Source organism: Oryzias latipes, chromosome 18 (genome assembly GCF_053564925.1).
Source record: "Oryzias latipes strain Hd-rR chromosome 18, Olatipes_Hd-rR_3.1".
Lineage (NCBI taxonomy): Eukaryota > Metazoa > Chordata > Actinopteri > Beloniformes > Adrianichthyidae > Oryzias > Oryzias latipes.
This window is the reverse complement of record NC_136254.1, coordinates 25,961,884-25,980,180: the sequence shown is the minus strand read 5'-3', so window position 1 is coordinate 25,980,180 and position 18,297 is coordinate 25,961,884. Positions and strand designations below refer to the sequence as shown.

General features: G+C 39.5%; 1 protein-coding gene across 12 annotated transcripts in view; it reads left to right on the top strand.

Moving 5' to 3' along the window:
* Positions 1-18,297, top strand: part of LOC101165843 (receptor-type tyrosine-protein phosphatase delta) — a 496,394-nt gene that overhangs the window by 242,973 nt on the left and 235,124 nt on the right. For all 12 annotated transcript variants that reach the window (XM_078936119.1, XM_078936115.1, XM_023966324.2 and 9 more), the window contains one exon: positions 7,471-7,518. The gene's annotated coding sequence lies outside the window, so the exon portion shown is untranslated. The remainder of the gene's footprint in view (positions 1-7,470; positions 7,519-18,297) is intronic.

Genomic DNA, 18,297 nt, shown 5'->3' with positions numbered 1-18,297 from the left:
GAAATGGAGCCAAATTCGAATGAGCCTAAAAAGGTCCAGTATGTAGCTCAGCCGATTGGACACTGCTGTAAGGGTGATGAATGGGCCTTCTTCAGGCCAAAGCATGCCAATGTGCAATTAGCAGTGGCCATGCTGCTCCGTCTCCACACGCTCCATAACTAAGGCTAGTGTGGAACTCTCAAGCATAAAAAAAACAATGAAAATATACTGACTTTACCTGGAGCTGGCATTAAATTTCAACGTTTTGTGCCTCACTGAGCAATAAAATGTGTCAAAAGGTCTGTCCAGCAGGGGGAAAAGATTTCTTCTTTTTTGTATATAAAGTGACATGACTCATTACTGGGATGAATGGCCATGAAATTCCCCCGGACCAGCATCAACCCCCCCACCCCCCCCACCACCCCCTTCAGGCGGCCCTCACGTGAACCATTCTGGGTGGATGCTGAGCATTTAAGCGTCTGCCTGTGAGTGCTGAGGCAAGCAAACAAGCAAAAAGGTTGTTTGCTTCAGCTGGGACTCAATCTGCTGTTATCATGTAAAATAAAAGCTGACATCATACTCAGTTCAAGATAATTCAGAAGAAACACAAAAATAATGCAAACACTGGAGAAGAAAACTCCCAATGTAAGGTTGTTTTAACTTATTTTTAGGTTTTAAAATATATAATTTTTGTCGGAATGAGTTACACACCTCCTTTACCACTTACATCGAAAAAAGAAATAGAAAATGTAACTGTGTGAGAGTAAAACAACTGATGTAGAATAAATTAATTTCTTCCACACATGTATCTCGTACTGGACACTTGTGCGTTTCCAACATATACTAAAATTTTGAATTCTAAGAAAATTCTGGACATTTTTTTACAAAAAAAAATCTTTAAAAATCAGACAACGTGATTTTTTTAATTTTCATTTTGTCTCTCATAGATAAAGTATAGCTATGATGAAAATTACCGGCCTTTCTTATGTTTTTAAGTAGGGCAACTTGCAAAACTTGCTCCACTGTACATTGGCAGACATTTTACCAGTTGAGTTTTTTACTATTTCTGCCAGCCGTTGTTTCTGACATGGGACTTGTACCAGACATCAAACCTAAAATAGGCATTTTTTGTGTCTAAATAAGTATGCAAAAATCCACATTTCTCTAATTATCTATAAATAGTGTAGTGTCATGCATTTTTAAGGACTTTTAGATTTAAATGATTGCATTTGTTAGTTTTTCAGTTTAAGAAAGCAATGATCTCTTCTCTTTTTTAAAATCTGAAATAAAATGACAGATTTTTGGGTTGGAACATTCCAATGTTGTGCATATGGTAAGTGGGTTGTGAAGTGTTCATGGGGATAATTTACATTGTACGCACTTATGACATACTGTATGGGGGATGCTGCTATACAATGCCTTTAAGCCTGACTCTAATAAGGTTTGAGTATTGACCTCATACTGATGGCGTGCAAATGTTCCACACACAATTTGTGTACGTGACGTACCCGTATGACACCCATAAGATGCCAAGACAAACTACGCTCAAGTTGTCTCATTTCCTCATTTCTACCAGTGAGGCTGTGCGCAAGTGGCGCACACTTATCACGTGAACAGCACTGATGTGCACGTTGTGCACTATGCAGGATTTAGAGGTCTAGAAAAATAGGAAATCGGTACGGCACGCCTGCGTTTCACTGATTTTTTTCCCCCTGAAAATTTGGAAAATCTCACTCTAAAGGCTCACAGAGTGGTCTACCATCTTGATATTTTATGCGGGCCACTTGAGTTTGACGAAGAGGTTTGCCAATGTTTTTGCCCGTAAACCATACTTATCTACCCAGACAGACAATTGTGACTAAGGCTCGAATACGTTGGCTATAATGAGCATGAAAGGAAGTAAAAAGTGTATGACGGCATGGCTTCGTTTGTTATTTTATTTGAAATATATTATACTTTTCAGATTTTTCTTTAAGTACAATGATACAACAAATTTCAGTGGTATTAACTACTGCTGTATAAATGGTCTTTTTCTTTTTACCTATCCTAAATGGCTCTGAAGTGCAAATGCAAAGTATTCCTGGACAAATGAAACGTCTACAGTTACACAATCAACACAAGTACCTCCACCACTTCCGTGCGTTCTTGTTCTTTTGGTTGAACTTTTCTTTTCACCGCTTTAGAAATTTTTGCTTGATACAGCTAAATATGGCAACCCTTTGCCACATAACACTCTAGGTGCTGATTACTTGCAATTATGTTCAGAGACTGCTCATACAACAGAATCCATTATAATCTGTCCACTTAAATACACTTACAGAGATGTTGTACCCTCAAAACTATTGGGTGACTGGACTTGGTTTCTATGGGAACAGGAGAGCATGGCAAATCATTGAAATGTAGTTACAGCAGATGTCGCTCAGATAAGCTGTAAAGGGAACCAAGTTACAGGAAGATGCTTTGCTGAATAAACACGTTTTTTTGTCTTCCATATGTCTATTAAGGCTACAATATATATTATAAAGCTGAATGAGTGGAAAAACACATGATCTAATAATATAACACAATGTTCTCTTAGTGCAGAAGATGCAGTACTTTATTAAGTCACATTAAAGTATTAACTGACATGTCATTTAATAACAGTAAGAAGACAAAAACCTTTTTTTCCTTTTTCTATCAGAAATTAGAAAATGACAGATAGTTACCAAAGTACCAAATTTCCACACAATAACTAAGTTCTATTGTGTATTTGTACCAAGTGTTGTGTTCAACAAGTTCAGCAACTTCAACAATCGCATGAAATATGTGGATTATTGGAGTATTTCACTGAACTGTTGCCAAACTCTGTAAACCGGCCTTATCATAGGACACTTTGTTGTGCAGGGGCAGGAAAAAGAACAAAACCACCAACCAAACGAGCCGTATTTGGGGTCAGACTCACTTTATCACAGTAAAGGACTCTATAATCAATTTGTTTTTAATACAGACATTTAAGTTAAAGTCCCAGTAATAGTCACAAACATGGGTTTGTGAAAGTTGTTATTGAAAAAGCTATTTTCATCTGAGCGGGTTTTTAAACAATCTTAACAACCTTAAACGCAACACATTAGACAACCCTAGAAAATTAGTAACATATTTATATGGTTAGCTTTGTAGATATATTTTCATTTGCCAGAATAAAATCAGTACTATTAAAAATGATGGTGCTTGAGATTGACGGATTGGCACAGTGTTCAGGTTTTTACTGGTCTATTTTGGTAAATTTGATAGTTTTAGAAGACGAAGGTCTCAATCAAAGACGGGTCAACCAATAGTATACCTCTCACCTGTAGTCATGAGGTGCAGGTCCAAACAAACTGATGAGATCACAGAGACATCCAGCAGAAATAAGAGTCCTTCAAATGGTAGCTGGGGTCCACCTTGGACTGTGGACCTCAGCTGCAAGGGAGGAACTCTGATCTGGGTTTGACTTCCTGTGACAACGCCAATACCTGGTGAGGTGTTACAGACATGGATAGAAAGGCATTCATGGCAGACCTTCAAAAACAACTAAAAGGCTGGGATAGGTTGCCGTGGAGATTTTCGTCCTTGTATGTTAAACTCCAGAGAAGCGCCGCAAACTGAACGGATGGATGCCTCTGGTGCTTGTCTGTGAAAAACAGAAAAATGTTTTTGCACGTATGAGATGCTTTACTCCAGAAGGCAACTCCTGTTGGGAAGCACACCACTCACCTACGTTTACATGCCATAAGAAGAACAGAGAGCCAATGTGTCCCTCCGTATGGTGGGTCAGACAGCAAGGCAGGGCCAGATTTTCACAGGGAGTGAATTATGGGGTTCAATTAAAAACTGGATTTCTACACAGTGGCATAAGAAGCATCTGCCTCAAGGGGCTTATTTCCTTGTTTCTCTTGTGTTTTAACAATGAAGCTGTGACAGTCCAGTTTGAGTTGCCCTGTTTCTGCCTGTTTTGGGCTACAAGCACTACTGTACACCAGTTTGCAAAAAAAAGAGAGAGAGGACTGTGTGCCTAACTAATAGGTATCAGCAGTCTGTCAGTATAACCCAGTTTTGTCAGGACACAATGAGACCTGGGTTAAAGCCTTTTACTGACACAATTTTCTAGAAGCTTTGCTATTTAACTTTAAGCCTCTATTCTTGTTGCACTAAGGTATTTTAAGAGACTGTGATACAGCAGGTTTGTAATTGCATTGGGAGCTCAAAGGTAGTTTATGTAACATAGCGTGGAAACACTTCAATAGGTTACCAGCTACAACAGCAACAATTCTCAGAAAAGTCTACTCGATCATCTCCGAAGTTACCTACAATTTTTTTCAAAAGGTTTCTAATTAAGATTTTCCAATGCATCACGTTGGCATAAGGGGCATATTTTTTTATCGAGTTAGCTCTGTCCCAGATTCTGTTCCTCACATTAATGGACAACATTACTTGTGGTGGAGAGCTTTGAAAGGCTTGGAAATGTGTCTGTTTTTATGCAGATGATGTACTTCTAAGGTTTTATAAATAAAAGCTATCAGCTCTTTCTTGATTGTGATGCAGTTTGAAAATGAGTTCTTACCTCTGAGGCGGGGGTCACATTTTTTCAGACAGGAAAAGGCAACTTGAAGCAAGTACATCTTTCCCCTGGAGATTTTGTTACTACAAGGTAAAAAAAGAGAGGAACTTAACCCTAGATCACTATCACCGGGTGATTTTAACCCGAGCAAAACTATATACATGAATTTCAATTTGTCGCGTGTCAAGGAGTCTGTTTCTTCACCAGGGAAGTCTAACTTGTCCCAGGAAGGGATGGACAAAAGACCAAGTTTCTAGTATCATTTTAATATTGTTTAGGTATTTTTTGCTTTTTTCTTAAATTCCTATTTTTTCAGTTAATTTTAAGCTTATTTTTAGGAACTCCCTATGTTTTTCATTTTCATTTTGTTACACATACCAGAGTTGAAAATAATAGAAAACCACTCTTACTTTATCTTGTGTTGTCATGTTTTGATCTTTTTCATGGTAAGTACTTATTGTTAGGTATAATATGTCGGGTAAAAATTACCCTGCAAAAAAGTACGGTGTAAGTTTTTATGGCAAGGGTTAAGGTTGACCATCAGATCTCTGCAGCATTTGCAGTACTTTCAAAAGGCAGCTAAGCTCTTAATTTACTAGTCAGCTATTGATGTTCTCAACCTCCCCTGTGGCCATGAGCTGTGGGTTGTGAACGAACGGATGAAATCAAAGATACAGGTGATGAAAATGGGCTTCTTCCACAGACTGGCTGTGCTTTGCTCCATGAGCATTCTCACTGGGGATGACCTGGGAGTCAAACAACCAGTCCTCCACATTTAGAAAAGCTAAATGAAGTGGTTTGGATTTTTTGTGAGAATGCCAACCAGAAGCCTTCCTCAGTGAGACATTATGGGCATCTAAAGTGTATGTTCTTTGGCACACCAAAGAGATAAAATCCCCCGTTTGGTCTGATAATGACTCTTTGACTCCCCAGAGGAGGAAGGACAAAGGTCTGGGTGTTTTTACGAAGAAGGTCCACTGCAATCCAAAACCTAAAAAACTGGATGGAAGGATGTGAAATATAAAATCTCACAATATACATGCAGCAATATAGCACAATGTAATGGTTTTATATTTTTTTTATATCATTTTCAAAGATGTGAAAATATGTTTACAGCAGAGGTGACAAAAAAAAGACATCTCAAGGTGCACATTAACAAAAAAAAAGGCCTGTGATTTTATAGTTTTTAGTTAAAAATATTAAATCGATGCAGAAATTTTCCTATACTTAATCAAAATGTAATCTCCCCCCCCTCCCCCCCCCAAAAAAGGCATTTAGGTTTGACATAATTTGACCCACTATAAAATATGATTTTGCACATCAAACAATCCAAATTACCTACATTACAAATAAAATAAAGAAATACAAAGAATAAGGCAAAAAAGTTGTTGGGTATTTTTTGTGTCCAAAAAGAGTTTATTTCTCTTTAACTTTTAAACCCGTCCATTAAACTCAAATGAAAATTGTGTTTTGGTTGTTTTTGACATGTTCTTGTAGCCTTTTTCTGATGATGGAGGACATAATGAATACGATCAAGCTTAATATTGCATTTCTGAGTATTTATTTATTCAAATCATTGTGAATCAAGAGCAGAGTGGTCATATGTGACAAAGAAAAACATGCTGGGTAAGCCACATGTTCCCTGCTCCGATCCATTCTGATGCATTCACTTGTAGATAAATAGATTCATGTACGTCTTTGTTTTCTTCGTCTGAGCTGGCATCTGGCTCACAACTTTACAGCTGGATAGCCCTGATATTGCTCGCCATTTTGGTCGCACCTTTAGTGTTAGGTTGGGGTTGTGATGGGGCTGTAAATTTGTGGGAGAGCGTGTACATAGATATATCAAAAGAAGGAGGTGGGCTTAGTCCACACAAGGGCTGCGCGATATGAGGAAAACTCGCGATATGCCATATTGGTTAATTAATATTGCGATAACGATATAATTTGCGGTATATAAACAAATAGCAAAACAACCAAAAACATCATTTCCATTTCACTGCAACAGTTTAAAAATTATACTCCAAATGACCCTTGTCGACGTAGGAGGCAAAGATCAAACGTAAAAGGGCTCATTTGATTGATCAACAACGTAAACGGGTCCTTCCGCTTGGTTAAATGCATAAAGGGATTTATTTCATTTGTACAATATTTAAAACTGCCATGAGTTTGTTTTAGCACATTTAAGGAATAACCATTTATTGTGATTTTCACCGTCTTTTGCGGTATGCTTATTGCACAGCTTGATGTCGCGGTAATGATAAATTTGCGGTATATTGTGCAGGCCTACTCCACACTAGGTAGCGAGAGAGCGTGTAAGGAGATAGGGGACAGGAAGTGGGGGTGGGCTTACTTTGTGCCAACAGTCCCACCCACAACTCCGATGAATTTCTGTCGTTCTGCAGAAGTGATTTCCTTGAAAACGACATTTTTTTATTTTATTTTGGCTGAAAACAGCATAATAATACTGAAAAGATTAGTAAGAATGCTTTGTAAATAGATCAAAAGGTGATCGGAGTGGGACTTTGTATTTAAATTAACAATTGGAGAGTGATTTTTTTTTTCTCAAAACATTTTTGCATACTTTTGTACTTTGCCTTTAATATCAGTGCCAAATAATTTTTAAGTTTAGAAATATGTGTATTTTTTGTCTATAACATCTGCATCTTTACATACTGTATTTGTATTTTAGAAATTTTGCAGCTGCATACCAAATGGTCCTCCTAGAGCATTTAGCAAACCGGGAAACAATGGCGACCTCTTACTTTTACCAATTTGCTTGTGTGAGCCCCAGAGTCCTTGTCTTCGTTAAAGAAGTTCCTCATTGATCAATCACTGTCAGAGTAGTTGCTCTGTAATTGCACTGTAGCCTAATCGTGACTGACATCTCATCCCTCCTGCTCTGTCTGTCGCAGGTCTCAGGAGAGAGAATGCTCCATGACTTTCACACCTTCAACCTCAAGGTAGGCCTCTTAAAGGATTTCTTCTTCTCTGTATAATTTATCTATAAAAAAAACAAAAAACAGTTTTCTTCTGGGTATTAAAACATTTTATCGATGGTGGAGGTGAAGTACGTAACCTAAAATAGACTTTGCTGAATATGCTTTTAGCAGGTTTTATCGTTTAGGTGTCGCTGTAAAATTTCACTTCTGCTTTAAAGATGTCAGCCATAAATCTTCAGGACTTTTATCGGAACCACATGTTTAAAAGACAAAAAGATTTGGAAAAAAAAAAAGTAGTACTGGTGTCATATTTTCATTCATATGTTTACCCTATTTTTTTGATTCACAGTCATTTATTTGTTCCAGTGACATTAGGCACCAAAGCACAGTGGCCCTGAAGTATAAATCACATCAAGAAATCATTCAGTGCAAAAACATGTTAAAGATCACAATGACAAAACAAAACAAAATTCCTGAAACCAAAAAAATTATTCCAAAATAAAAAGAAACAAAAGAAGATGGGAAACATTTCAGAAAACACATTTTAATTAAGTGTTAAGAGATGAAACTGAATAAAAACTGGAAAAGGTAGGTACAATAATGCTGATTAAATGATGATGCTTGAGTTTTTTAAAAAGAGGGAAAGCAGAAGGATGTTTTACCCAAACTGTGGTACAGAGTTCATTGAACAATCACCAAACTTTTGCAGCAGCTGTTGCCAGAAGTTTAAAGAAATATCTTCTGTCAGAAGATATTGCCAAGGCAATTGACTCCTTATTCCCTTCTCTGCTTCTGTGCCGGTCCCAAGCCCAGATAAACTGAGAGGGTTGCGTCAGGAAGGGTATCCGGCATAAAACATTGCCAATATACCATGCGACTCATCCTCGAAGGAGAGGTTGTCTCGCTGTGGCGACCCCTGATGGGAAAAGCCGAAAGAGACACAAGATTTGTGTATTTGTTTTATTATTTTCTGCCAATTAATAAAATATAAAAAAAGAGATTCAGCCACTACCAAAATATGTTTAAAAGCTTAACAGGAAATGCATTGTTTTTTTTTTATTTAAAAGTGTGTATATATATATATATATATATATATATATATTTCGGCTTTTCCCATCAGGGGTCGCCACAGCGAATCATCCTTTTCCACCTCACTCTATCATGGACATCTTCTACCCTAACGTTAGCCAACTTCATGTCCTCTGTTAAGACATCCATGTATCTCCTCTTTGGCCGTCCTCTTGCCCTCCTGCCAGGCAGCTCCATCTCCATCATCCTTCTACCAATATATCCACTATCCCTCCTCTGAACATGTCCAAACCATCTCAGTCTGGCTTCTCTGACTTTGTCGCTAACACAGGCAACATGAGCCGTCCCTCTGATGTACTCGTTCCTTATCCTGTCTAACCTGGTCACTCCTAAGGAGAACCTCAACATCTTCATCTCCGCTACCTCCATCTCAGCCTCTTGTCTCTGTCTCACTGCTACCGTCTCTAACCCATAGAGCAGAGCTGGTCTCACCACTGTCTTGTACACCTTTCCTTTGAGTCTTGCTGGCACTCTTCTGTCACACAACACTCCTGACACTTTCCTCCACCCGCTCCAACCTGCCTGCACTCGCCTCTTCACCTCTTTTCCACAATCCCCATCACACTGAACTGTTGACCCCAAGTACTTAAACTCCTGCACCTTCTTCACCTCAGCCCCCTGTAACCTAACGCTTCTACCTTGATCCCTCTCGTTCAGACACATGTATTCTGTCTTACTACGACTGACCTTCATGCCTCTTCTTTCCAGAGCAAACCTCCACCTCTCTAGCTGTTCCTCCACCTGCTCTCTACTCTCACTGCAAATTACAATGTCATCCGCAAACATCATTGTCCAGGGAGATTCCTGTCTTACCTCGTCTGTCAGCCTGTCCATCAGCATAGCAAACAAAAAAGGACTCAAAGCTGATCCTTGGTGTAGTCCCACCTCCACCTTGAACTCCTCTGTCTGACCTACAGCACATCTCACCACCGTCATACTTCTCTCATACATGTCCTGAACTACTCTGACATACTTCTCTGCCACTCCAGACGACCTCATACAGTACCACAGCTCCTCCCTCGGCACCCTGTCATATGCCTTCTCTAAATCTACGAACACACAATGCAGCTCCTTCTGACCTTCTCTGTACTTTTCCATCAACATTCTCAAAGCAAAAATGGCATCAGTGGTGCTCTTACGGGGCATGAAACCATACTGCTGCTCACAAATCTCCACCTTCTTCCTAAGCCTGGCTTCCACTACTCTTTCCCACAGCTTCATTGTGTGGCTCATCAACTTTATTCCTCTATAGTTGCTGCAGTTCTGCGTGTCACCCTTGTTCTTAAAGATCGGGACCAGAACGCTTCTCCTGCATTCCTCAGGCATCTTCTCACTCTCTAAAATCCTATTGAACAACCTCGTTAGAAATTCCACTGCTGTCTCTCCTAGGCACTTCCATACCTCCACAGGTACGTCATCAGGACCAACGGCCTTTCCGCTCTTCATCCTTTTCAGAGCCTTCCTAACCTCATCCTTTCCAATCTCTGCTACTTCCTGCTCCACAACAACCACATCTTCCTCCCTTCTTTCCCTGTCATTTTCCTCGTTCATCAGCTCCTCAAAATACTCCTTCCATCTTTTCTGTACACTCTCTTGGGTTGTTAGCACCTTTCCATCTCTGTCCTTAATCACCCTTATCTGTTGCACGTCCTTCCCATCTCTGTCTCTCTGTCTGGCTAGCCTGTACAAGTCCTTCTCTCCTTCCTTTGTGTCTAACCTGTCATATAGCTCATCGTAAGCTTTCTGTTTGGCCTTTGCCACCTCTCTCTTCACTCTACGCTGCGCTTCCTTGTACTCCTGTCTACCTTCCTCAGTCCTTTCTACATCCCACTTCCTTTTAGCCAACCTCTTCCTCTGGACGCATTCCTGTACTTCCTCATTCCACCACCAAGTCTCTTTACCGTCTTTCCTCTTTCCAGATGACACACCTAGCACCTTCCTACCTGTTTCCCTGATAATCTCTGCTGTAGTTTCCCAGTCCTCTGGAAGCTCATCCTGACCACCCAGGACCTGTCTCAACTTCTGCCTAAATTCCTCACAAGTTTCTTCATTCTGTAGCTTCCACCACTTGGTCTTCTTTTCTGTTTTCCCTCTCTTCTTCTTCCTGACCTCCAGAGTCATCTTACACACCACCATGCGGTGCTGTCTGGCTACACTCTCTCCTACCACCACTTTGCAGTCATTAACCTCTCTCAAATGACCTCGTCTACATAGGATGTAGTCCACCTGGGTACTCCTACCTCCACTTCTGTATGTCACTCTATGTTCCTCTCTCTTCTGGAAGTAAGTGTTGACTACAGCCATTTCCATCCTCTTCGCAAAGTCCACCACCATCTGTCCCTCCAGATTCCTTTCCTTCACACCAAACCTGCCCATCACCTCCTCATCACCTCTGTTGCCCTCACCAACATGCCCATTAAAGTCTGCTCCAATAACAACTCTCTCTCCTCTGGGGATACTCTCTATGACCTCATCCAACTCACTCCAGAATCTCTCCTTCACTTCTAACTCACAGCCAACCTGTGGCGCATACCCACTGACTACATTCACCATCACCGCTTCGATTTCTAACTTTAGGCTCATCATCCTGTCTGAGACTCTTTTCACCTCTAGAACACTGTTTACAAACTCCCCCTTCAGAATCACACCTACCCCGTTTCTCTTCCTATCAACACCATGATAGAACAGTTTGTATCCTCCTCCAATACTACGTGCCTTGCTGCCCTTCCACCTTGTCTCCTGCACACACAGTACATCTACCTTCCTTCTCTCCATCATGTCTGCCAGCTCTCTGCCTTTCCCTGTCATTGTGCCAACGTTAAGAGTCCCTATTCTCAAACCTATGTTCCTGCCTTTTCCCTTCTCTCTCTGGCCACGGACCCTTCTGCCTCCCCTCTTTCTTCCACCAACAGTAGTCAAATTTCCACCGACACCCTGTAGGTTAACAGCATCGGTGGCGGTCGTTGTTAACCCGGGCCTCGACCGATCCGGTATGTCTAAAGTGTTGTGGATGATTCGCATGGTTATTTTGGCAATTTTTACGCCGGATGCCCTTCCTGACGCAACCCTCTCTATTTATCCGGGCTTGGGACCGGCACAGAGGCAACTGGCTTGCAACCCCTGTGGCTATATTTATATATATATAATAAATTATAGTATATAGTAAATTATAATATTAATATATATATAACAAAGGTTATAATAAGCCTTTTATTTTACCATTTCATCCACTCACCTTTTTTTTTAAATGAGGTACAGTAAGGCATTCTGAGGTAGCATGTCGTTTCAGGAAACTACTTATTAGGAATACTTATTCTCTGTTAATTTAACTTTTAAGTTTGGATGACGTCTAATAACCGAAACGTGAAAAGACAGATCACAAACCAAAGTTTCAAATGAAAAGATTTATTAAATTTAAAAAAAAGAATAAAATGAATAAAATTTGCTATTTTCTTACTTGGTTGAATAAGATTTGCAGAACAAGGTCTAACTTGTTCAATTAAACTTATTTCTGAAGCACTTTTTTATTTAGAAACTGGTTGATTAAAAAAAATCCATAGAAAAATACAAGATTCAGTAAAAAAAATAAAATAAATAATAAAAAGACTAAGGTGTCACCCCTACTTAAGAACAAACTAATACATGCCAAAAATGCTAAAGCAAACCTAGACGCGATATATCAAGAAAAACAAAGGAAACATGGAAACAACAAAAATTTATGTTGCTGAACACCAAATGTGGACTAATGAAATAAGCCCCCGATAATGTTTTCTAGTGAGTCTGCTGGATCCACATAATGTTCAATGAGATTCTTGTTTCAGCTGACTGTGGTATGCACTACTTTAATAGGAGAGGGTTTCCTGTCAGCTCTATTACATGTGGTGTCAAACCAATTTTAAAGAGGAAAAAACAAAATCAAATATTGAAGAGAAAAAAAGAATTAAGGCAGTTTGAATTGATACTTTTACCGTGATATTAAACTCGCCAGGATGCAAAACTTGTGAAAAAGCCGTGTGGTTTATAACAAATGATGTCTGACCTGTCTACCACTGAAATGGGGTTCACACTGGTTTGATAGCACAGATTAGTCCTGGCCTCCTTGTGATCTTTTGTTATGAGATTCTTTCTCCTGCAGAAGCAGAATGGGAATGTAAACAGTGAGCAAATGCCCTTTAGATGTTTTATTATTCCTTCAATGTATTTGATTCAACTGTGGAGCTTTTTTCAAATGCATGAACTTCTAATAATCAACTATGTTCTAAAAAGACCAAATATGCACCTTTTTTTTTTCAAACATGCAGCATCTTTTACAGCAAAACAATAAAATATTTAAAAGTTTTTGTCTGATATTTACCAATCATATGTTTAGAGATTCAGTTAGTAAAAATCTATTTAAAAAAGCTCTATGTAAGAAAAAAAATGCATAAATGGTTATTTCTTTATGTGATTTAAAGGCCCACTCCTATGAAAATTGTCTTTTTGGGGCTTTCAACACATTCTTGTGAAATTTTCTAAAGATGCTGAACATATATAAAGAAAATTAAGCTTAAAATTGCATTTCCGTATATTTCTTCATTCAAATTTGTTGTTGAATCAGGTGCAGACAAAAAACTGCTGTTTAAAAAATGAACACTTTTGTACTTAAAAGGTATGCTGGGTAGGCCACAAGCTCCCTGCTCTGCTCCATTCTAAAGCATCTACCTTTAAACGAAGACATCCATGTACAACGTTGTTTTCCTCGTCTGAGCTGGCATCTGGCTCAAAACTGTAAAGCTGGATAGCTATGAAATACTCAACATTTTTGTTGCACTACTACTGTTAGATTTGGGGTTGTCAGGGGCTGTAAGTTGGTGGGAAAGCATGTAAACAGAGACTTCTCAGTTCTAGGTGACAGGAAGTGGGGGCGGGGTTGTTCCATGCCAACAGTCCCAGAACCTAAAGGCAAATTTTTAATGATTTCCTGCTGCTCCATGTCCCAAAAAATGACATGTTTTGGCTTAAAACAGATTTTGGCAAAAAAAAAAAATGGCTTAATCAAAATAAAGAGACCGCTGGGAATGTTTTTAAAGTAGATCAAAAGATGATAGAATTGAGTCTTTACTCCACTAAAAAATAAAAAGCTGGAATCCAAGTTGAAACTGAAAGCACTTGTCTGTACATGAAGTTCATCAAGCACCTTATTCCGTCCTTTCATGACAGTTGGAATTTTCAAAAAATATGCAACATTCATCTGGTTTCCATGGGTTGAGGGTCTGTGCGCGCACCAAGCTTCCCCTGTCATTATCTGTGGAGCTGTTCAGCACCGTGCACTATGGGGAAAGTTTTTAAATTTAAAATGTAATCAGCACAATCACAGCAAGCAATCAGTTCCTCTTCATTTCACCTGATCGAGCCCCCCGCTAAAGACGGGCTTGTTAAAAAGAGCATCTTATCAGGCCTGGATTAAGTTTTGACTTTGATTAACACATGTAGTTTGAGTTTGAAATGTCAGAGTTCAAGTTTTGGAAACTGGGGTTCTTGAAATGCTAATGATGCCGTTACAAAATGAGTTTTTTTAGTCAGGAGATGTGGACGTGTGCATAAAAGCAAGAGCTAGCACTTCTTTTCCAAAAGATAACCTATATAAAGACAAAAAAAGAGGAATATCAGTGATACAACAGAGTAGTCAAAGAAAGAAAATAATCAACAAATGCCACAGTAGCATCCTTATGACCATCGACTATAGGAGAACTGGACCGAGTGAGCGTGACGTCATCCATACTTCCCGCTCCAGCAAATGAGTTACCATTTTTTTGGACACCATTATGTTGGAGTCAGAGGTCGTCAGGAAGCAGTGATTGGTCTGAGTCTTTCCTGAGACAACATTTCTATGGGAACCAGTCTCACCAATCAGGAGGGAGCTTGTTAGAAAACTTGAAAGCAAGCTCGGGAACATTTGTCAATCAAACAACCACATATGTTTATAACTTAAATAAATTTCACTAAAGAAAAGACTATAATGAAAAAAATTGGATTAGCATGTTAAATAAAAAGGTTTTAGAGCAAGAATAGTTATTCTGAAAAAATAGAATGACTGACTATCAGCTGTTTATTTCTCTATAAAAGTCTATGGGATTTTGGCTTCTTGGAGCCAGCAGGTACTTCCTGTTTGGAATGCGAGGGGGGGAGGGGTCACTCAGTCCGGTTTTCATAAGCAGTCGATGCTTGAGACATAAAAAAGGTGGAGAATCCTTTTTAACAAGATTCTGGGTTGTACTTTCTACAAAGTCAATTAGATGAAAGTGATTATTTCATAAATTCAGTTTTTTGTTTGTTTTTTGCGCTACACCTGAAATTTAGGTCACATTTGAAAGTATTTTTTTAGTTCAAAAGTGTTTCAATATCAATTTTAATTTTTTATATATATATATATATATATATTTATTTTACATTTATTAAATTTTTTAAACATTGAATAAATGATACTTTAAACTAACCTTTGATGCTTTGCCTTTCATATTTCCGGATCTCTTTATCTGTTAAGTATCTTTTCTTTATTGGTTACATGATCACTTTTTTTTTGTTTTCTTTTTCCACTTTTTCTCTTTTTCCATAAGAGACTGATTCTTCTTGCTGTGGCTGTTCTGTCCTTCCATAAGCTTGGCCCCACATTTATGCAGTGAATCATTCCGATTGCACCGCTGTGATTGCTTAATTAAATGCTCCACTGTGTAATGACTGCTTGAGAGGGAATTAAATGCTTAAATGCTGCAAAATCTGTGTTGAGCTGAATAGAAATCAATGGGACACAGGGCAGGAACTGAAGGTGTTTTCCGACTTGTTCAGAGTGAACATTTTCTTATTGATGGTGTCCCTTAGTCACAGAGTCAAAAGCTCATTTCTCTTGGTCCAAAGCATTGATTGCTGGCGTTCAGGCGGTGTGCTTACTTTGTGCTTTTTGGAGGAGTCCATGTATGCAGATTCTTACTGTGCATGAGGGAAGTCGACTATATTTTGAGCTGCAGTTGCACAAAAGTATAAAGCCACTAAATAATAACATGGATAAAGTAAAAGACCAGGTACTAGTAGTATTCAGACACTAATAATTTTTTTTAAATCAATTGAAAACTCTAAAGAAAAATACATTTCTATATTGTATTTGTCTCTTAACCCTGAGTGGGTTGTAGAGGCATCATTGAAGATTTCCTGCCAATTTCCTGCCATTGGCAACGGTCATACCGAGAAAGACAATCCTGTCCATTCTTTGATGTGGTCCTCCCACCTCGTCTTATGTCTTCCTCTCCCCCTCCCTTCTGGTACTGTTCCTTGCAAGATGGTTTTAGCTAGGCCATTTGCTCTTGTCACGTGTCCCCACCAGGTCAATTTTCTTTCTGTTACGATGTACTTAGTAGGCTGTCATGTCCACCGAAATCTGTGTTGTGCACTTCCTTATTGTTGATTTAGTCCTTGTGTGAGATGTTTGGGATTCTTCATTTAGTTTCATGTGCCCCAACTGGGTGTCCTTATTGAAAGTCCATGATTCACGAGTGTACAAGAATATTGTAAAGACAAGAATTCGCAGGAAAATCAGAAGTCTGATTTTTGATGGTAAGCTACATTCACAAAGGCCTTGGCAACGCGCATTTAAGTGACCACTTCCCATGAAAAGTCTATATAAATGTGATCAAGAATTGTGGTTTGTGCGCGGCCGGAATTCAATAACACTAAGTCGTTCATATATCAGGATAGAGCTTTAAAGGAAATAGCCTGGAGCGAGAGTTGTGTGATTCGCACCACTTCCACATTTTTCACCAAGCCCCTTCCAACTGTAGGTACATGCGCTAGTATCAGGTAGCAACAATCCAGTGTGAACATCAAACTCTAGAAGTGCGTTCAAGAACACGCGGTACGTGCCCGGTGTGAGCGCAGTGTTAGGGAGCTTGTTCTGTCAAGCCAGAAGATTTTCAGTTTTGTGAGTGCTGCTGTTAACTGGGCAGTTCTGGCCAGGATTTTTTTGTTTTTAACCATTATCTGAGGTGACGGCGCAGAGATATTTGAAACTATCAACAGCTTCCAATTTCCCAATTAAAATTTCAAGAAAAATTATAAACTATTGCTTAAAATAATCACATTTTTGCAAGTTGTTGAAAAAGTATCACTTCCTTTTTTCAAAAGATAACTTTTCAGTTCAAAATGATGATTTCTTTGCCATACAAGCTCAGAGGCAAACACTGAAACACAACCCACATGGAAATAGTTTGTCAAAAGAAACTGCAGCCAGCTAATCTCACAAATATTTGATTGAACCAAAGACCTTTAGAAAACTGCCAAGCCTGGGAAGGGCATAAAACTCTAAAAATGACAACCGATTATCAAACTGCCTCTGGCTTGAGACACTGTAATCCCCCAGATGTTGCAGTCTATGAAATATGAGAGTCTGAATTAGATCTCTCAAACAATGTGGGCTTGTCTGCATTCGTAAGCCTTCAGCATTTAAGTCACTAAATTAAGTTGACCCCATCAGGAAGCTTAAGGACATGCAACAAAGCCTTTGGCAGTCTTATTACTTCATCTGCTTTCATCTCATCTCCACTATGTAATAAGTTCCCACTCTAACAAGACCACTGGGGCTAATAAGAGTTTTATCTGCTGTTGATATTAGATATTAACACCTCATCAAAGTTAAGCCAGCTGTGGGCTCATCTTGCCTCAGAAATTTACATTAATCTAACAATGTCTCTAAAAGAAATCTTATCAAATTCAAATTAAGGGTGAGCTGAATAGCCAGAAGGATACTATTTCACGTCAATCAAGGAACGTAATTTAGTTAAGTTGCCAAAGAAAAAAAAAAGGTCTTTGTAAATCAGTGACGTCATCGTTTTTGTCCAATCACCTGCTTTCCTTTTTTTTTTTTTTTTTTTTTTTTTTTTTTTAACTTGTTCTGTCCAACAGCTGAGCAAACAGATTAGAGCTGAAGGCTTTTTGTGTTGGACAGGTTTTACTATCACAAAAAGAGGTTATAAAGCTTCAAGAAACTAGAGTGTAGATTTGTATAAACCCCTTTTTGTCGTATTATTTTTTATTTATTTGTTACATTTAGTGTGTGTGGGGAGGGAGAGGGGAAGAATGTGAGGGGAGAGTGGAAGAGAGTAAAAGGAAGAAAGGTGAAAAGGTGGGGGATACAAGCACTGATTTGACTAAGTTATTAATTTAAGCTGTAACAATTATACCAGATCTGCTGGAAAGACGAATGTTACATCAAAGGTGAAAATCTGACACTAAGATGAGCGAGAAAAAAAAACTGTCCATCAATACACTGTAGGTAAGGAGGAGGGATGAAGCAGACAGGGAGCAGTGTGGAGTGTGCACGTGCACGTGGGGGTGGAGATACATGCATGCTGCCGACGTGAACCGTGTGTTCATAAAGGGAGCCAGATCCTACCCAGCCAGACCAGCCAGACCAGGAGAGGGGAGGAGAGCCCCCCAGGCCAGAAGCCCCCCCAGCATCCGGACCCAGGCAGCCCGGGAGGGGAGGAGGAGGGGACCGCCCACCCCACCAGCCAGGCACAGAGAGGGCCCCCCTACAGGGGCCCCCCCAATGCCCAGAGGCACAAGCGAACCCAGTGTCCGGCCCCCAGGCCACAAGACAGGAGCGCTTAGCCGTACCAGGCGGCAGCCATGGGGGCCACCGGGCGCCGGACACCGAGACAAAGGCCAGGGACGAAGCCAGGG